At 38.7% G+C, this 22815-nt stretch overlaps 1 protein-coding gene across 1 annotated transcript in view; it reads left to right on the forward strand.

The window, feature by feature from the left end:
* LOC122814271 (coagulation factor XIII B chain-like) overlaps positions 1-22815 on the forward strand; it is a 573198-nt gene that overhangs the window by 401459 nt on the left and 148924 nt on the right. The gene's annotated exons all lie outside the window — the stretch shown is intronic.

Raw genomic sequence — 22815 nt, forward strand, 5'->3', positions numbered from 1 at the left:
GTTCAGAAACATGCACTAAATCTTGTAACTCTTTACAATCAATACCTTCCGCCAGAGCATCAACCTTAGATTTCAACTGTGAAAGGAGATAATTTTGATATTTCAACATGTGAAACTGGCAATTCAAAGCTCTCATGGCTAGAGTGGAAGAAGTATAAACTTTCTTTCCCCACCTATCCAAGGCCCTGGCCTCTTTATCTGCCGGAACTGGATTCTTGACAACAGAAGCCTTAACACCCTTAGGCCCCTGGCTAACAGTTTCTGGGTCTGCCCTAGGACTCTTAAAAAGATACTTATGAGCTTCAGGCACCCTGTAATACCTATCTGGTTTAACAGGAGCAGGAGGCAAAGAATCAGGATTAAGAGAAGCCTCTGCAAACACATCTTCCACCACATTCAGAACAGGAGGTATAGCTAAAGGCCTATGCTGGGGTAAAAACAAAAATTCCCTAAGCCTTTTCCTGGAATCAGAGAAATCCTGGCCTTCCCATTTAAAATGCTCTCTCATGGAGTGAAGGGTCTCTGAAAAAGAAAAATCCTCAGGAGGAGAAGCAGAAGGAGTAGAATCATCCACATCAGAATCAGAATAATGAGAATACTCCTGCAAGTCTTCAGCCTGCTCATAATCCCCCAACACAGGTTCCATCCTAGGCCTCTTATCAGGAGGGGGCATAGATCCTCTAATCAAAGTAATTAAATCTTCTGCCATTTTAAGCATGTGCTTCTTGGGCACTGAACCTGAAGAACTAGGAGTGACACCCACAGAAGCAAAACTAGACCTGCCTCTAGGAGAAGCCTTGGAAGCAGAAAGAGAGGGCCTAGATACCTTAGGAAGGGAGGGGAGTACAGTTACCTGAGAAGCCCCTACAGCCTGACCTGCCTCCTGGGAGGCCACACCCTGTAAAAACACAGTTTCTCCCTGGGACTCCAGAGAGGCCTCCGTCGGAACCACCGGTTCCACTGACGCCTCTAAAGAACCGGCGTCCGGTTCGGACGACTCCTCTAACCTAGGTTTAACTGCCTTGTCCTTGCGCTTCTTTGAGGAAGCCGGCGTCGGAGCATCCGACGGCATATTGTAATTGCACCGCTTCCCAAAGACCAACCTGGCACAATCCAACCTACGCTTTATAGTGCGTTTATTGAACCTAGCACAAAAGCGACACCCAACAACGTCGTGCTCAGGTCCCAAACAAGGTATACACAAATTATGGTAATCCCTATGCGGTATCTGTTTCCCACAAGAAATACAGTTATTCACTTTTTCTGACATCCGGTAAACCACTGAGGCAAGAAAAAACCAAAATATTCCCCAACGGGGTACTTAACCAACTCTGACTTCGGTCTGAAACTCCGAATTCGAAAAATTTCAGAACGCCGAACGGCACTTGCAACACTGCTTCTGCATCGGACCATGCAGCAAAAAAGACTGAGGATATGACGTCGGTCATGCGCATTTGTACCCTGACGTTCTGATGTCAGTCAAATGCGCCTTGACCGACGTCAGCCTTATACTCTGATATTCGGGCCGACCGAGGGACAGCGGACTACCCAAGTGTTAGGACTGCAGCAATGTGAGATGAAGAACATCATATATGCAATATGTATAGTACACTCATTTTTTTAAAACATCACAGGTAGAAAGAAACCTATTATCTCATAGGGGAGAGGAAGGCATTTAATGTGAAAGTTTATGGAAGTAGATGCAAGGTAGAGTACTGAGAATAGAGTAGGCACATAGCCATTGTTTAGACTAATATTCTTTTAGTAGTTATGTGAAATTGTGAGTATCAGGATTATTTAATATATACTGGGGAAGAAAGTTCCAGGGTTTTAGCTATTTTATTGGACTGTAAGGAATCTCCATGATAACTGTGAGATTTAGTTACGTTGAACATTAATTTGTCAGATGATCTAAGGGATCTGAAGTTTGTATATGGCTGGACAAGGTCAGTGAGAGGAGGAGCAATTATCAGGTTGGTTGATGACTTTATGGCCATTATTAGCTGGTTGAGAGATAGTAAGTTGGGTAGTTCGATTTAGTTGAGATGGTCAAGAGCGGAGCCAAAGTGACCATGTGCATACAACCAGTGTAATTTCTTAAAAATATACTGGAAGCAGAACTATAAAAAATGAATTTGTTTAAAAGATGAAATGAAAAAAAGAGCCTACTTTAGCTTTACCTAGTTATTCCCATTGGTATTTACAATGTTAACAAAGTGTCTTGGCTGTCAGTTTCTCTCTGTTTAGACATAACTCCACCAATTACTCTACACAGATTGAGTCCAAAACAGGTAATCCAGCAACCAGAAAGTCACAGCTGTCAGACTTGGCTAGACTTTCTTCCAGCTCTTTACAAAGTCTTTACCTGATTTTCCTTTGGGCCACATCCTAAACAAGTTCTGACTGCATAATTTAAATCTATGAATAATAAGCTGCAGGAAGATAATCCTTCTACTTGAACCAACATCCTTACCTGCTTTCTCCATGCTACAGGCTTTTATGCAACACAGGCGACCAATGTCTCATTCTGTCTAATGCGTCCAGTTATTTGAATCGCAGTTGAGAGGATTTAAAGATGCATGACATATTAAAAAGGCATATTCCTCATTTTTCATACATAGAATGTCACTGTGATTATGTATGTATGTGTTGTGTGTACTGTAGCATAGGGTTATACTTCTCATCAAATCCAACCCCAAAGTGATGGAAACGTGATATAATGTAAATTATATTGTTGCAAATAGTAAATATTGTAATTAGAAGTATTACATTGAAAAAAACTGTTGTAAGTAGAACTGTTACTATAGGGTAGTCAGATATATGGTAGAGTAGGCAGAAACATTCCTGAAGGATTTTTATTAATGAAAGAGGTGCTGTCAGATACATGGTATAGTAAGCCAAAAACATTCCTGAAGGATTTTATTAATGAAGAAGGTGGTGTCAGATGTAGTAGGCAGAAAATACTCCTGAAGGATTTTATTAATGAAGGAGGTTGTGTCAAATATATGGTGTAGCAAGCAAAAAACATTCCTGAGGAATTTTAGTAATGAAGGAGGTGGTGCCAGATATATGGTGTAGTAGGCAGAATACATTCCTGAAGGATTTTAGTAATGAAGGAGGTGGTGCCAGATATATGGTGTAGTAGGCAGAAGACATTCCTGAAGGATTTTAGTAATGAAGGAGGTGGTGCCAGATATATGGTGCAGTAGGCAGAAGACATTCCTGAAGGATTTTAGAAATGAAGGAGGTGGTGCCAGATATATGGTGCAGTAGGCAGAAAACATTCCTAAAAGATTTTAGTAGTGAAGGAGGTGGTATCAGTTATATGGTGTAGTAGGCAGAAAACATTTCTGAAGGATTTTAGTAATAAAGGAGGTTGTGTGGTATATAAGAAGGGCTGAAACCACCCAAGGTCATTGAAGATGTTTACTCTTAAAGTGGATGTGGAAAGCACTTATGTACATGATATAGGTTCATAGGTGAATACTAGGCTAATTTCCTTGAAGGGCCATTTTAAGTCTAGTCAGAAACCTGAGGTCAGAATGAAACCTTGTACCTTGTGTTTATGAGGTGAAGACCTTAACTATTATCTCAAATCCATCCACCCAATGAAAGACATTATTCCAATTGTATGGGACTATAATAGAAATTATACTTTGTTTTAATTATTTTGCTTTATGTGATTATTTAAGTAGAATCTACAGCACTGTAGTGTTTGTGTTTTAATAAAATTACATTTCTTTTTATGAATAGGTGGACTGTGCTGCATTTCTAGATACCACATTGGTGGGTGCACTGGGCATATTTTTGCACATACCTTCAGGCAAAGAAGTCTTGAACTTGTACCTCTTGCTGCCTGCACAAAGTTTATTTCTATATATTTTCCTTACCTGGACAGACAGTGTTCCAGTGGTGCATACTGTGAGCATACCCATTTGAGCAAATGTATTGTACCTCAAAGAAATGCAGCCCTGTAATGTGTGTTGTACAGAATGCACCTGTAGTTGCCTTTTCACCAAGATGACAACTATTGTGTAACTACTACAAACTATGCTGCTGCAGCAGGGGAAATAGTCTTAGTCACCAAAGCCATGGCAGAACCAACAACATTTCTATCAATGACTAAGAAAGGAGATTTTGAAGCAGCAAAAACTGTGTGACTGAATTAGAATCCCCTCAGTTCAGTGGACTAGGGAGCCTTTTGAACTATGAAAAAGTAAAAAGCATTGCTAGCCTCAGGTAGTACAATCTGCGAGATACAACTCAAAAGTTTCATAGCTGGACATTTTCTCCTAACAAAATGGTAAGATTTCAGTTCTGTTATGTAAAGCCTGTATTTAAACTGTGGTTAGATAATATAGGCTAACAGGCAGAAGTAAAAAAAAAAAATTAAAAGGGCTTTTCCTGCTACTTTATGAAGGTGGTTACTTCAGACTGACTCTAAGGATACTTTAAATAAATTTAAATACACTTTAAATCTGTATTGATACAGAAGTATTATTCAAGGAAGATATATATAAAACTGAGCAACCTAGAACTACATATATCAAATTATAGAAACAAATAGTATCAAAACAAAACATAATTTAGACTGTTTTAAATATAAAAAATGGACCACATATCTACTTTTTTACTATTATTGGTAGGAGGGCTGCAACCACCTGAGGTCAATGAAGATGTTCCTCTCTGAAGAAAACTGCAACAATTAAAAAGCATGTTACTAATGATGTTATTCCCAACCTTATAACTCTCAACCAACTCACCGTTTCACATAATATCATCCACAAACCTGATTACTACCCTGCTCTCTCCAATGTAGTGGAACCTAATACCAAACCCAGGCCCCTAAGATCTTCAGACAAACTACTTGTAAAAATAAAAAAAAATAAAAAAACAAAATACTATGGTTACTGTCTCAATTCAAATAAAATATCCAAATCCTGGAACCTGCTCCCGCAGCAAATACTTAATAACCCCAATTTCAAATTTAAATTACTCCTAAAAGAATACCTTACTAATCCCTGGCTATGCTCCTGCACTCAGCCAGGCTGACCCCCATTCTAACATCACATAAGTCCCATCCTTATACTTCACTGGCTATGCTCCTGCACTCACCCAGACTATCCCCTCTAACCTGGCTGACCCCCACACTAATGTCACATAAGTCACATTCATATACTTCTCCACTGTTGCTCTAACTCTCATGTGATACATTACTTTATATTATATTCCTGCCTGTACTTCCTAAAGAAAAAAAAAAAGAGTATTATTATATTGTAATTATATTTTCTATGGTCATTGAAAATGTATTTTCCATTATCATATATATAACTTGCTTAACTTTTTACCACCACTATGTTATTGTCTAATACTTGTCTTGAAACTTTTCTCCCCGGGTCTCTGCTGAAAACGGGTCCCTGGCCCAGTCGGATACTACCTAGTAAACAAATGTAAATAATAAATAAATAAAATGTACTTATTTATTGACATTTGATCACCAGGAAAGTCCTAATGGGTAGGTGCCCATTTTCAGTGAAAGCCCAGAGAGAAAAGCTCCAAAGTACTACAAATACATTTTAAGAACAGTAATGTTACAGTCATCAAAAATACAAAAACATTTACAGTTTAAGTAATTATGCCAAATCAGCCATAATGTGAAAACTTTAGTTAAAAATAGATGCAACTTATATGACAATGATTTAGTATTCAGATAAATTTTAGCCATTTTAGAGAAATTAAAGGTATGTTAGTATAATACAAATAGGAACTGCAATATGAAGACAGAAAAAACAGGATTTTTGCATATTATGTTACAGTAAGGGAAAGTGAGAAATTGTCTGCTAGAATAGCAGCATCAGCCATTTGAAGTCATGCTTCAGCAAAGCTCATTAACTACAATGTCATAGCTTTTTTCCAGATTTATTTCATTTGAAATTATTATAGTTATTTAAAACATTTAATTAAAAACAACAAAGAGCTACAAAGAGTACAATAGTAACAAGTTGTATAAAAACATATTTTAACTAGAAATGTAGAAACAAACTATAATACCTTATTTGCTGGCAGGGAGCTGCAAGGTGTACAATAGTTAGGCAATATTATGACTAGCAGGTGAAGAAAAAAAAAGAATCTTACTAAAAATCAGTTTAAATAGTCTATATTCAAAGAATTAGAAAACAGTTTCCCATCATTCAACTATAAATGCAAATAGATAGATCACCATATTGCTTATATATTTTATAATAATTTAAAAATTTGAGTAGACAACGGGAAGAATATATTCTTTTTGATAAATCACATTATCAATTTAAGGAGAAGGAGGCCAGCAAGTGAATAAGCCTACAGATAAATTTGTACCTAACCTAGAAATGTGATAGAGAAGCAACCACCAGACAAGACTTAGACTGCTAAGAATATATAAGTCCTACAAAAATCAAGGAATATTGAGAGAAGACACCAAATGTTCTAAAATTAGCTTCAATGTCATTTGTAATGTGCAAGGGTGTCATCTTCCCAAAGGATATGAATATACATTTTTGCACTAAGTTTTAGGCCATGGTTCTGGCACCAGTTATTTGCCTGTATCAAACCTTTCTAGAGGATATCTACATCTTTGAGGGTTTCAGTGACTGCGCACAGCTTTTGGGCCAACCAAAGGCCCATTACATTTGCCTTTACTTCAGATAAGTATATTCCAAAGAAGGGAGTTCCCTTTACTGAGCCCTGTGGGACACCAATAGTAACAGGCTTTTTGATGCAGGTGGATTTCCCCACCCTAACATCATGTGTCCTTTTTGTGAGCCATTTGGCTATCATTTGGGTGACTTAGGAATTTATGCCTAAATCTGTAAGTTTGAATATAATAACCAAGTGAGTTACTGTGTCAAATACCTTTGCCAGATCAAGCTAGGCAGTATGTACCTGTCCTTGGCTCTAGTGACCATCTTAAAGAAGTCCGTCAAGTTTAGTAGGCACTTACCCTTGACGAAACCAAGCAGGGATGGATCCCATGTTTGAAGATTTCCTATGTCTTTATTATGGCTCTCAATAATTCTTTCCATGGCCTTGCAAGTACGTCTAATCAAACTTATGGTTCTGTAGTTCCCTAGGTCTGTTGATGGTCCAACTTTATGTAGAGGGTTGACATTTGCAGTCATAGGTTAAATTTAATTTAATAGATTTAATTTGGCTAAAATTATACAGGGAAGAGCACGTGCACCTTTTGAAGAGATACATCAGTACTTAGCTATGGCAGAGCAGCCTACTTGAAAAGAAAGAGTAGAAGACAGATGGATGAATATGAATATATTCCTGCCTGAATGTATTACAAAAGAGGGAGCAAAAAATAGCTAGTAGAACTGAAGAGAGCTGCTGTATTCCATGGGAATGAAATTAGAAAGTGTGGAAAATGGACAACATGAGAATAATTCTAAACTTTCAATCAAGCTAAAATATAAAGCCCAGAAATAGAAACTTTTAAGAAGCAGGTGAGTGTTGATAGTCATTGATATCCACAACCTGCACAGATTGTCTTTATGCCCAAGCACAACTATTAAAACCACCCTTACAATCAACTCTTTTCTTTATATTTTTTTCATCACTTTTTAAGAAAATTAATGATATCCCTAATTACAATTTATTGGCTCTTGCATTAATTTTAATCTCCTGTCCTTGGGTCTCCTGTGGTTTCTTTGGTACTTATGCCTGTTCATTTTCTCTTGCAACAGTTCACAATATTTAGACACATTTTACCAAGTGCTTTTGCTAGGTCATGTTTTCTTATATTGTCCTTCCTTGATAAGAAAATGGGAAAATTGCAAGTAAAATGAAAATCAAAGTTCTGCAGTGTATATTATCTTATGAAATACATTGATAATAGACCATGTGAAGAACAATTACATCTGTCATATTGGTTTGCATCTAAACATGGTTATTAATTTCATCTTTCTGCTGTTTAAATGAAATGTGCAAAAATATTCTTCTAACATACAAAGCAAATAACTTGAATCATAAAATCTTTCTGTCCTTTCACTCAGTGTCTTTCTTCTTTTTGTTGGAAACATAATGCTTGTTTCCATATTATCAATATGCAATGAGTGCAGTATTTTCCTCTTCTTAGCAATATGCTTGACATTTGATTAAAAGTGCTTTTTAGAAACAACATAGTGAGCAACCTATTTACTCCTTCATTCTTATCTCAGTTTCGTTATTTGCCTAGTTCATATTTTCTGTATTTCGTTGTTTGATTAGTAAAATGTTTATGAAACATAATATAATTTAGTATACCAAACAGCTGTGCCTCTGAAGCATAAGCAGCCTTATATTGCAGTACTCTGCCATGCTCCTTGTGTGCGTTACAGATTCAGGTCAGTGTTGGTTTGTAGTTCACATTAATATGTATTGTGTTCAACAATAATATGCCTGTGTCCTTTCTCAACCATTTTACTACATCTTATTTTCTGTTTCACCTTCCTGTTATAGTAGACATACAAAAATAACCTCTTCTACTACAGTAAACTCTCAGTTAACTGGAATTCAAGTAACCAGCAAAAAAAATTGAAAAAATACAGTACAATTTTCAGGTATTGCACTTTCTCTTTTCCCCCTACAGAAACATACCTTATGTATTTAGGTTTTAGAATTTTAAAAAGGAAGATAGGAATAAACTCCCTCTCTCTCCAACCCAAGAACAAGTCAAACCAAAGAAATAGTGTAGTATACATTATTAGTCAGGTGGATTTTTAATAGTAACTCTCAAGCAACCAGAAACTACAGTTATCCAGCATCTACCAATGCCCACGGATGCCGATTAACTGAGAATTTACTGTATCCCTACTGGCATTCTTAACTTTAAGAGCTTGTTTTATGTTCATGCTTCTGCTTATATTTCTATTAAAATGATCATGAATTTGTGTACAATTGTTATAATCTTTAAAGGGATTTAAGTTATTTCAAGTTTTAAAAGTAATTTCTAATTACAGAATGAATGTGTATCACTATACGAATATGACTTCATTTTCAGTAGACCCTCACAGTAATGAAAAAATATCAGCAAGTACACTGTTAATCTCTTACACAAACAAATGGAGTATGAACTACAAAGGCACTTTATCCATGCCTTATAATTCAGACAGCACTGTCTACCACAACAATGAGTATTCCAACAACCAATTGCAAAAGTAACAGTAATAAAGTTACTTTTCATCAGTGTATTTAATACACATGAAACACACCCCTCCCTACTCATACAAAACTGAAAATAGCTCTACTTTACACCAATATACTAACTAAACAATCTCATAGCTATAAGTACTGTATGGTGCAGTATGCTACTCATTACACTGTGGTCAAGCACCACCACTGACACCACCAATCAAATAGGTGCAAAAGGACATTTGGAACTATGGACATGTGAGAGTTTAGATCTCTCAACACCTCTGTCCCATACGGAGAGCTAAAGAAGTGAGTCATATAGTCTTTAAACATTTTTCATGATTATTAAAACCTTTTAGCAAATATGATTTTTAACACATCATATTAGGCCTTTGTCATTTTAACTTTTTATAGCACATCTGTCTCATGATATGGTGGTTATAAACTAAGTTTGAAATAGAGTCAGGAAACTGCAAAACCTATGCTTTGGCGAACACACACATCTCATTTTCTTATTGTCATATTTTTCAAAGAAAGGATCCACAAGCTAGTGAACTCCTTTTTGTATCATTCTCCTGGAAGGTAAGGTCTTCAAATGGCAGTGATGTGTTTGGATGCAATTCTGAAATAACAGGGCTTAAAACGGATCCCTTTATAGAATCAAACACTTCCTTTCACCTGAAACAAGGATCACCTTAGCCAGATCACACCTTATCTCTACACTACTATATGCCTCCCCCATATACACTAATCTCTCCAAAAACAACCTTAAGAAACTAGCAACTTCCTACCATAATATTGCTCTATTTGCAGCTGGATCCTCATTTAAAACCCACCACTGCCTGAACCTAAGAAAACTAGGCTGGTTGGAACTTCATAACCAACTCACACTTCAGCAGCTCTTAATAGCTCACAAAACCCTTTACCAACCAACTAAAACACCTATACTCTCTAGCCTCATTTCACATTACAATAATCTGAAACATCTACATTCTTCCAACAAACTAATGATTAATACAACCAAACCCAATAACTTTGCAGGTGATTGTCTTTTTTCCAACTCAGTCGGCAAAATGTGGAACAAATTACCCTCTATTATCCTGTCTTTGTCCTCCCTTCCACTTTTCAAAAAGCAGCTGAAAACTCATCTCAATAAACACTGGCTTTGCTCCTGTACCAACCCAGATTAACTTCCCTTTTTACCTCCCTGTTCTCTCTTCCTCCCAAATTCCTGCAATCTCTGCTCCTTATAGCTTTGTTTGCTCTCCCTTAATGACATGCATACAGTCTTATGAAATACTCCTTGAAAAAAAAAAAAAAAAATATATAAGTTTTCTTTCTGAAGACATTTGCCTATTTTACTTTGTATTTACCATGACTTTTTATGTAATATGTGTATTAATTAGCCCTCATTTTACACCTTACTATTCGAATTGTCTATCTTCATATAATGTGTTTAATTACTGGAGCTTTTCTCCCCGGGCCTCTATTGAAAATGGACATATATCCAGCTAGACTAGCCCGGTCAACAAATGTAAAATAAAATAAAATAAAATAAATAAATACTTCTTAAGTAGAGAATGTCAGAGCACTAGCATTCATCTTAGATTTCACTACATTCTATTTTGAAAAGCACGCCACATGAGCCTTATTTTTCTGCTGGGGATAGGGCTTACAAAAATCAATTTGATTACAGAATAATCTTTTCTATATTAACGCTGCCATCCAAAGTGAATTGACTTACTCACCTAAGACCATAAAACATAAATAAATATGCCTAAAATTTCTGCTCAGGTCACTGCCAAATAAAAGAAGTCATCTGTTGACTTAATGGTGATGTGCACTGGATGGTTTACTTCTATTTTCCAAATTTAAAGGACAACTACAGGAAAACATTTTAAAAAGATATATTTCTTAACTTTTCCTTAAGTTTGGCTCATTGTAAACCTGTATGTACCAAACAGAAGTATATACCAGTCACTAGTAATTTTATTCAGTTTGTAACCTTGACTGACCTCCTGGGGCCAGACATCCTGATGAGAGTTTGTTATCTTCTAAAGAAAAATCTTCCCCATGATACACTGTGAGTCCACTGTTTCTGAGAATGCAATGCCCATAGCTCAACTGCTGCATGACAGTTCCATTCACGTAGAATGGAAGAACACAGAACAGCAGCCAATTTTGACAGGCCTCAGTAGAATTATCATTTACTGTCACACAGTGCCTTTTACAAATGTGTTTCCTGGTGATGTGTTAAACATTCTCTGAAAAAAGCCTCCAGAACTGCCAGCTTATTGCTGAGATAACAGACTTTTTTTTAGACATTCTATTTTGACCTGCTTCAGTTCCTTCTCAAGTTACTCCTTCTATTTTCCCACCCTCAGCTAGCAAGCGTTTCACATTTCCTGCCCTACTAAGTTCAGCTAATTTGAATGACAATGCACATCAGAGTTGCTTACAATCAGCCTGGTGTGCCTCTGAAACTGTTCCCCTCACCTCTTTCCTTACTGCTATTGTCTGAATAGCACGTTCACAGTAAGACATGGTACAAATATGCTGTTAGCAATCCTTAATGTAAAGGTATCTAAGTATTTCTCTGAACGTGCCTGTGACATACACAGATAACAATCTCTGCCACTGACAGATTTAGTTATGAATGCAAAATCATACTCTGATCATAATGAATAATCAGATTTGCTTAAGAGAGATGTGCAGTATTCTGCATTTTATCCCTTAGGCATGTCATTGATGTGTCCTTCTACTTGCAGTTGCTAATGCTTTTGTATGCACATATGCACTGCTGACATGATGTTTTTCAAGCAGCTTAAAATATTCTTTACTTCATGCTATGTGCTGCCTACTCTCAGTGCTCTAAACTATGTGCATACTCTTTTTACTTACTCTCAAAATTGTTTTTTGTTCTTTATTTTGTTTGTTTTGTTTTTTTTTTTTTTGCAGGGTGCCACAACATGCTTTTCTAGTCATCATTATACAGAATGTAACATATTTCCCCAAGAAGGTGGATACACCGTACTATATCTAACAGCATGTTTTACACAACAGTTATTTTTTGTGTAATCATGACTGTTGCAATTCAATTATCATATGAATGTAGTTTTTTTTTTAGCAGGGATAAAGCATGAGAAGCCCTTTTTCCCCAGGAACATCAATAAAGCAAATGAGCTGAGAACATTTTGTAAGATTATACACAAATACCAACTCATATATATCACAATATATCACAGGGATGGTCTATGTCTTCATAAAAAAGGGACATACAGGGCAAACTTTGGGTTTTAAAAATCTGAGCTGAAAGATCAAACTACATTCAAGCCAGGAACTGAACAAACAGCTCATGGCCACAAACATGCATAACAGCAAAGATGAGAGATTCTCTAAACTTAGAATCCATAGTGATTAGGTTGGTAACACACATTTCAGCTATCTTAGCATCTACAAGTGCATAACTTGTGAAGCCTGATGAATAAAGAGTCTGGCTTGCAGTAAAAGAAGGGGCAAGCTGAGCTGACAGGTATGCTAAGGTGATGCATTTATTATGCAGAACTGACTGTTCATCAACAGAAGATGAAGAAGGAGATGCGATGCATATGCATGGGACCCCTAAGTCACAGACAGTGGCTGAGCATATTCACAGGAATCTTAATAATAGCATCAGATGAGGTACAAGCACAATCATTTACTAAACCAGTTTTTAAGCCCAAGAAATAAAAAAGCACATTAACAATTACATAGTTCTTGAGTCACCAAGCAGTTACATACAGGCATAGACAGGTCTCCAGAAAGTAACTAAAATCTAATGGGCAGCCATATTTGTGCAATCATTATTCCATTAGACCATCTGACTTCAAAATACTAGTTTCTTTACAGGTGTACCAGACTATTTATGAAAGTCAGATAAAATAAGGCACACCACCAAATGGATGGCAGGCATTTTGGGTGACACTGACTATTGTTCACACCATATTGTGGCAGGTTAACACAACTGATAAATATACTAAAGTGCAGTCATCATAACTCCCCTTATGTCTGCATCATGCCACATAACAGTATCTCTGTGGCTTCAGAGATACAGTTTATACCACAATGTAAAAGCCAGATATGCACACTTAGTGCAAAATTCTTTTTCCAGACAATCAGTACATAGACATACATGCTTTGCCTGGAAAATATTAGAAAAAGTGAACCCACTGCTGTGTACTTTGGCCTACGGACCCCCATTAATACATAACTGAAAATGTATGATGCAACCCTAGGAAAACCCTTTTTTCTGCAATACCATTGTTGATTCCATTAATTCATGTACAACATCCTAACATCAGCGTCTCTAATTACTAGTGACAAATGGCCAAGAACTGTTAGTTAGAAATGATGACCCTTGGTCATGTGTATAGCACTCTCCAAACATTTACAATGTCTTCTCACCTCAGTATATATTTTCAAGAAATGTTTCCCTTTAAATAATATCACCTTGCTTCTTTGTTTCTTTTGTGGCAACAATGATAAGTGTGAAATAAGAATTCAACTGCTTACTCAGGTTATTTTTCATTCACTACCAAAAGCAGAAATTATGTTAAAATTGTAATGCACTCCACAAAACATGTATGTGCCCCCTATTGACTGTGCCTGCCATAAAACTCAGCAGCCATAGGTCAATAATCTACTGGCTGACCAGTCCGTAGTTACCCATCCTTGGTTACCTTTGGTAGCTGTGTTGTTCAACAACTGGATACATAATCTATGAACCTACCAAACATGAATTGTGAATTACTACTCAGTGTAGGTTAATTGACAGGATGCATCTTGGAAGTGGATGACATAATCCTAAGATGGAGGATGGACATCCGGTGTTTCCAGGAGACAAAATAGAAGGGCAGTGCAGCCAAGGCACTTGGCTTGGGATCCACAGTCTACTACTCTGGAGGAGGACAGGCTAGAAATCATCTGTGAATTGTGGTGAGAGAAAGGCTTCAGAAGGCAATTGAGGGACCATGTCAGAATTAGTGACAAAGTCATGGCAATCAAACTCCATTGTAATCATAGGTTGAGATTATGAATACTGCACTATGTCTCACTGCACGGTTGTGATAGTGAGGCAGAGAGTGCAGTCAGACATCAGCTGCAGGACCTACTACATAAAGCAGGACATCATGAATTGGTTTTGATAATGGGTGACTTGAATGCACATATCATGGCTGACAGAACAGGATATCGGCACTGCTTGGCTCCACATGGGTACGGCATCAGGAATAAGAGAGGCCATTCTAGTCCTCTGTCTGCCAAATCACTTGATAATAGCCTACACATGGTTCAGTAGATAGACAGTCACAAGTTCACGTACATGATTGCCCAATATCCAACTCAGATACACTTCCCCTAGTGAGGAAAAGATACTGGGGTATAACCATAGATTGCACAATCATCTTCTGCAAACCATTTGGCCCACATCATAAACCACTTGTTGCCAACATCAGCTGCAAGCAGTAGGCAAATAGAGCTCAAAGGTTAAAAAAGATCAGGGTGAAGACCTAGAAGTTGACTGGAGATAAAGTACAACAGCTCAAGGAATCAGTCATGCCTCCAGCACCCCAAGAAGAGGTGAAAATAGGTGTACTTGAAGAATGGCAGCACCTTAAAACTGCATGTGTGAGGACTACAGAACTGAGTTGTGGCCTGGCCACATACGTCCATACTAAAGGGAAAGCATGTGGAGTAATGCAGCAGTCCAGGATCTATGCAAAAGAAATACAGAGTGCAGAAAAACTGTGAGATCAGAATGACCATCCAGGCTAGGAAGGAATGGAGGCTGATTAACAAGGAGGGTAAGAAAGGAGTTGCATTAGCACAGAACAGGGCATTGGAGGCACTCTACCAGCAACTGCAAAGAGACTCTGTAGGTGCCACATTAGACACTACATCAGCTTGCAAGGCCACTACATCCAGATAAAGAAGACTGACAGGCACACTTCATGAGGGATGCCAGCAAACAACAGGCTCATCAGTCTGCAGCACATCAAAAGAAGACAGAGTACTTACAGCAGCCTAACAAACACATTTACCCCACAGATGCTGTACTGCTCCAGAAACAGGCTATGATACAAGACAAGCAGGATAGTACCCTGGAAGATGTAAGACTTTCACTATGGACAGCAGCAGGCTCAGTAGATGCCACAATGGATATGATAAAGATGCTGTCTGAGATATGGGGGAATTAGTTCATGAAGCTACTTGTAGCAGTGTGGAGAGAAAGGAGTATCACAGGTAAATGTAGAATATCCTTACTTCTACCAGTGTACAAGAACAAATGGGGCATCCACAACTGTGATCCATACAGAGACATCAAACTCCTGTCACATTGCACAAAACTTATGGAAAGGGTGATTCATAAATGGATATGTAGGGTAGTACAATGTAATGAGGGTGATGGGCAGCTCATATTCAAATCAGGATGCAACAAAACTGACCTGTTGATTGGAGTGAAGCAGTTGATAACAAGCTAGAGATGAGGAAACAGTTCAAATGCTTATTCCTATACTCTGATAACACAGACAAGAAGGTCCCAAGAAAGCTCCCTTGGGCAGAAACATAGGTGGTTCAAAGTCCCAGAAACATTTGTAAAATTAATGCAGCCTAAGTAAAAGAACCAAACAACTCTGCTGCAGTGTTCTGTCTTACATCTAGGGCAATCTATGCACCCATAACTGGATCCGTTTTTCTATCTAATTCAGAACTAGTTATAGAACTTCACAAATTGCCAGTCACTACTACCAATTAGTAATTTTTCTAGTGTGAAAGACCACACAATTCATAGGTTCATAGGATCGTAGGTGTGTACTAGGCTAATGGCCCTGAAGCCTTTACAAGCCTAGTCCATAGGATTACCCTGGCATCGGGCCACCCGTCCTTAGTTCCCAGTGACTCTGTCGCGTGATCCCTGGGGTGAATTTTCTATTTCCCATCCACTAATCAAGATTTTTCTTGAAGAACACCAGTGAGGTGCTCTGCTTGACATGTATGGGAAGTCTATTCCAGAGCATGGGTAGTCTCTGGGTTATGAACCTGTTCCTCCAGCATGTTCTGTTGATTGTGGTAATGAGGTTGAGGTCTCTGGAGCATGTGGTGCGGAGGGATTGGGATTTCTTTAGATGTAGCATTTCTAACAGAGTTGGGTCAGACATGGCTTTGTAAGTCAATAAGTCAAGCAGAGATCGCCTCTAAGTAGGTGATATGAGACAGACAATAGTTGGAGTTTTTTGAGTCTGTCCATGAAGGACAAGTGTTTAAGGCCTAGTATCCTCTTTGTGAGGTACTTTTGTGGCCTCTCCAGTTGTTGCAGGTGTCTAGTGAGGTACCTGCCAAATGGGGCATTGTACTTGATGATTGGCCTAATGAGGGAAGAGTAGAGGGAGACAATGACTTCTTTCTTCCTGCATGCAAAACCCTTAGTAACGAGATGTGCCACAGTGTCAGTGTGGTGGTCAAAAGAGAGGTTGCTGTCAACCTGTGTTCCCAGATCTCTTATAACGCCTTCTGTGGTAATTCAAGGTAACTGGGTTTTTCCCAAGGGGGATGATGATACATTTTTTGGCATTGAGCTTAAGACCATGGTTCTGACACCAGTCACTGGTCTCAGTGAGGCCTTTCTGTAGAAAGTCAACATCATTTGGGGAGTTAATAATACCTCCTCACTTGCAAGCATCTGTGAACATTGTCAGCCAGAGTCCCTTCATGTTGGCCTGGCCTTCAGAGAAGTAGATACCAAACAGGAGAGGACCCAGGACCAAACCTTGTGGGACTGCACTCATGACTGGTCTGCAGTCTGACTTGGAGTCAGCTACTTTCACACTGTGGGTTCTATCTGTGAGCCAGTTTGCAACCCACTTAGTGATATAGGGGTTCATGCCTAGCTTAGTGAGTTTTTCTATGATTCTTGAGTGGGGAATGGTATCAAAGGCCTTGACCAGATCAAATGAACCACCTTGCCTTCATCCACAGCTCTGGTGACAAAGTTGAGCAGGCATGATCTACCCTTCACAAAACCAAACTGTGTAGGTTTCGAGAGTTTGGAGATTCCCTATATTTGTTTATTAGGTCCATGATGATGTGTTCCATAGCTTTGCATATCAGACTCATCAGGCTAATGGAGCATAGTTCCCAGGGTCTGTAGTTGCTCCTCCTTTGTGGAGAGGGATGATTGTAGCAGTGCACCATTTGGTAGGGACAAAGCCTGAGGTGACCCTGTGATTGAACAAGATACACAGGTGAGGTGCCATTTCACTCTTTATTTCATGTAGAGCACAACCAGGGATATTGTCAGGTCCCATAGAAGCTGTATTCTTGGCCTTGAACATTGCTGTTTTAATCAGTGCAGCAGTAATACTGGGTGCCTGGCAATCTACTGGTATTATGATTGGTTCTTTGGGGGGGGGAGCGGTATAGTTGGCACTGAATCTGTTGGCCAGTATATTGGCAATATCTGTTGGCTTGGTATAGGAGGTACCATTGTGCAGTAGCTTAGAGCAAATCTGGGTATTGCCATGGAGATTCTTTACAAAACTATAGAAGACCTTGTGGTTGTCTTTACTATCTGCTGCAATTCTGTTTTCATAGCTAACTTTAGAGGATTTGATGAGAGATCTCAACTTCTTGTTGCTGATAAGAGGGTTTTTCCAGTCTTGGGACTTTGTCTTATTCTGCATCAGTTTCCTCCTTCTGTTGTAGAGTTTGTTTATGGCAGGGGACCACTAGATTGGCTTCCTTTATTTGGAGGTGTCTGTCTTGGTTCTATTGGGTATAGCAAGATCCATGCATTTACGTACATGTTCGTACAGTGCATTGGTGTATGATTCAGCGGTCATGCAACTATTCTGCATTTGCATGGGTGCCGTGATGTTAGCCACCTCTGTTTTTAGGAGCCCAGAGTTAGCTTTGGAGAATTTTTTTCATGGTGGTTACCTTTGCAAGGGAGGTGGGAGGGATATGGATTTCCTAGGTGATTAGTTTGTGGTTGGATCTAACCAGGGAGAAGTTGACTATTGGTGTAGAGCAATGGTTGCCCATGTTAGTAATGACCAGGTTAAGAATGTTGCTACCTCTACTGGGGGTAAAAATGAGCTGGTCCAGGGCATTGGAATTAATGAATTCCAGAAAACATTGGGCAATTGTATTGGTACACGAGTAGTTTTCCAAGTTAATGGAGGGGTAGTTGAAGTCGCTCAATATGAGAGTGTTAGGTTGGACCCTAATATTCTCCAGGGTGTTTAGGAATGTGCAGTGTGAGTCTTGGGATATGGTTGTGGACCTATAGCAAACTATGACCTGAATCGGTATCTTACCCAATGTTAGCTGCACCTGAAGTATCTTAGATGCTTTATGTTGGGCTACCAGTCTAAAGTTGTGTGCATACTTTATGAACATAGAAACACCACCGCCTTTGGAGTTTTAGTCCAAGTTCTGAGGCCAAAAGGTGAGGAATGAGTTATAGCCTGGTAGTGCAGGGGTGCTTTCTGCTGCCTTGAACCAGGTCTCTGTTACAGCACAAATGTCGATGTTCTCCATTTTAAGGAGTGCTTCAAGTGAGAGCATTTTAAGATTTAGACTTCTAGCATTGAGCAGCATTTGTTTGTAGCTGATATGGTGGTAATTTGGTCTTTGGAACACCGCCTAAAAAAGGCACTACAGGGGTGTAAGAGCCTTGGCCAGTATCCGGAAGCCCAGAGGTGACAGATGCAGGCCATCTCTGGCAAAGCATCGAGGTCTGTCAATCATGTCATCCCAGCCAGACAGATATTGGATCCCCTTAGAATGACACCAGAAACTTAGCCAATTGTTGAAATCAATCATTTTCTCCTTGTACTGTGGAATCATTCAGGGTGATGGTAGGATGCTGCTTAGGGCTAGGGTCATACCCACCTGGGCTACATAATCCAAGAGCTCCTCCATGTCTCTTTTCATGTAGTCCACGCAGGTAAATCTCAGGTCATTTGCACCCACATGTACAATGACAGAGTCATATTTGTACCTGTTGTTGAGGGACCTGAGTGCATGGGTTATGTGTCAGATCTTAGCGCCTGACAGGCAGCTGAGTGTTACTTTATCCTTATTCAACCTAGTGAGTGGGACATCAGTGCGCCTCACTATCAAGTCACCTATGACTAGTGTGTTGGGCATACTGTTTTGCTTTAGGGGAATTAGTTGAGTGGCACACTGTTTAGGACAGTTATGTGTCTCATGATTAGTGTTGTGTTGTGGTGGTCAACTGTGATTCTACCTTGGAGATCTCTGCTGTTTGAGTAGATTTTTATTGAGAGCCTCTAGGAATGTGGGTGTGTGGTTTGAGTTTTTATGAGGCAGTGCTGCTGTGTGTTTTGGAGGGCTATGTGTTCAATGTGGTGTGGTGCAAGTGCTGACCATCTCTTCTTGACCAGCTATTCCAGTCTTGGCTGGATAGTGAGTGGCTTCCAATTTGGATATATAAGTGCATCTCTCTCAAGTCTGAGTGTTGGGAGGTAAGAGGAAAGGGTTATCAGTGTACATGAGGAAGTTGCTACATTGCCTCAGGATGCCCAAGTTCACTAGGTTAATAGAAGAAAGCACAGAGAACTGACCTTTAGACATGCCTGGAGGGGTGGGCATTAATAATAAGTACTGGAAATGTTTCCTTGTAGAACGTTTATTGCTGGTAGCACTTTTATGTGCTACAATAATTACTACAAGAAGTCTGATAAAGTGCTAAACCAATAAGCTAGTAAAAGTGTAGGAGAGGAGAGAACTAGCAGATCTAAGGGAAAATTGAAGAGCAGACTTTGGCACACCTCAGAAGCTTAGAAACAGTCTTGGATACAGTAAATATGTATCTGAACTAGACTAGTTACAGGAAAGGTAGGAAACAAGCCCAGATTCTCACTTTTAAACCAGAAAGTTGAAAGAGATGGAAAAAACTGCCCAAACGGCTAATAAGCTACCTAGTGCTAACCACTCTCACTGATAAGCTAGAAGGCTTCCCTCCAACACAAAAAGGCTTGGGGGGCTCAGAAGCTTGCAAACAGTCCTGGATGCAGCAACTCTGCATCTGGACTAGACTAGTTACAGGAAAGGTGGGAAACAAGCACAAACATGGGGTTTTAAACCAGAACATTGAAAGAGATGGAAAAAAACTGCCCAAACAGCCAATAAGCTACAATTTCTGGGCCAGAAACCTTTCCTCTTGTGGTACATAGGCTTACCTAGTGCTTACCACTCCCACTGATAAGCTAGAAGTCTTCCCTCCAACAAAGAAAGGACTGGGGGACTCAGAAGCTTACCAACAGTCCTGGATACAGCAAATCTGTATCTGGACTAGACTAGTTACAGGAAAGGCAGGAAACTAGCTTAGAATTTTTTTTTCAGAAAGCAGTTGAAACAGCACTAAAAACAATTGAAAGTGCAGTGAGAGCTAGCACACTTGAGTGTTTAGCAGGATTAAAGCAAATACAGTTTAAATAAATGCAATTAATTCAAAATGTATTCTGAACTGTATTCAATTGTTGTTTTATTCAACTCTGAACAGTTAAAAAGTGCAATATACTTAGCTGAGAAGCACACTCAGTCAGAACACAAGGAGATTTTTTTTTAGAAAGTGCAATGGGAGAAAGGAGGAGCAGAAGATAATTCAAGGTTAAGAACCTAAGTGGGTTGGCCTTCTCAAATGTTGTCTCTATTAGGTAGAATATACGCTAGACAGAGGCGTGTCCCAGATCAAATTTACAGTAGGGGTGGGCAACTGCAAAGCCACCAAGTATAACAACACCACAGGAATAAGGTGGGTGGGAGAGAGAAAACCAGTTTCAGAACAGATCAGAACACAATGCCAGCAAATATATATAATTCAGTCAAGCAAAAATTAAGAACTCTGAAAAGTTAAAGTGCCAAGAAATATACTTATCTGTTTGTTTGAGAAGCACTCCTCAGTCAGAACACAAGGAGTTTTCTAAATGGCATGCAGGAATTTACAAACAGGGACTATTTCTTTAAATCAGCAAGCCTTGAAACAATAATATAACACAAAAGCTATTAGACCAGTTATGCCAACTTTAAGAACACCACAGGAATATAGGGGGAACCAGTTTCAGGACAGATCAGTAAACAGAAAACAATGCCAGCAAATATATATAATTCAGGCAAGCAAAAAGGAGGTACTGCAGATAAAAGTGTGCAGTTCTCCCAATTACAAATCATACTACCTACAAGTTATCTTTCTCATGTTTTCTCATTTTACGTAACAATAGGATTGATGTGACTGGCATCTGTTTCCTGGCTAAACTTTGATGTCCTCTAGTCTTTCACACTGATGACGCATCAGTAAAAAAAAATTGAAACAACCTTTACTTATTCTGTTATTGCAAACATAATTTGGACTGACAAACTGTATTTACCTCATACTTACAAATCCCAGTTTTTGACATCTGAGGAAGCCGCCATGATAAATTTTCTCTTGCGTAGCACAGCAACAGCAGCCTGTGAATGACAGCTAACATTTCCATGTACTGAGCCATTAGCTGGGCAGCAATATCAGTCATAGGTACAGGAAGGGCGAAACATTTGTCTCATTCCTAACATGTGCAGTACTCCCTTTTAGTTACTCTTACCACATAAAAGACATTTGTTTTTATGTATTTTTTTTTTTAAATTTGATCACTCCTGTCTTCCTGAAGTCAAGGACCAATGAGTGTAAACCTCAGGAAGTTGCACAAAATAAAAAGGGTGTGTGTATAAATTAATCCAAAACTGTGCAGGATTTATTTCTTCCTATTGCTTGATATGAACTTTTTTTTCTTAAGAAACTGTACTTTGTAATAAATAAACCATATGCAGATGTTGGATTTTCACTCCTCAGATTATCGTTCTGTGGCTGATTATGCAGTTAATGAAAAATTAAAAAATAATATGGAAAAAAATTCTGTTCTAATCATGACAGATTATTCTTACTTGGTTTTACACTGCTATTAACATAAATTTACTGACTTGCATCTGCCTTAGATTAACTGTACAAAATTATTATAGAACTGCATACATATTCCTTCTCTGATAGTCTCACACTGATTATGAAATGAACAATAACACACTGTTAAAGTATTACATAGTACATATTCTGTGTTTGGACCTTTCCCTTGAGTCATATCTGCATATGGGGTGTTCATTTAAGCCTCACATACACACACATATATTAAGATATACCTATGCACACCTGCATATGTATATATGTAAAATATATATATATATTTGGTGCTGCTACATTTATTGGTACTAGACCACACCCCACTTTTTTTAATCCAATCAGTAACAACTTGTCACTCAACAGCACCACTCTCAACCTGATACCACCAGTCCTCCAACTCTACTATTCCTTTTGCCTAAGTGTCAAATACCATTCAGTAGGTATGCTATCACCTAAAATAGTCTTATTAACTCTACTTCTACCCCTTTTACTCATCCTATATCTCCTAACAGCCTATGAATATCAAGATCACCCAGGTTTCCACTACCCTAAATTCTAAACATCCATCCCATCTACAGCAGATAATAATGCACCCTTACTCACGCCCCTCATGCTTACCTCCTTAACTCCTAAATACTACCATCTTACTAGATCTAGTTACATTAGTC

Source organism: Protopterus annectens, chromosome 10.part0 (genome assembly GCF_019279795.1).
Source record: "Protopterus annectens isolate FY-2018-M chromosome 10.part0, PAN1.0, whole genome shotgun sequence".
Taxonomy (NCBI): Eukaryota; Metazoa; Chordata; order Ceratodontiformes; family Protopteridae; genus Protopterus; species Protopterus annectens.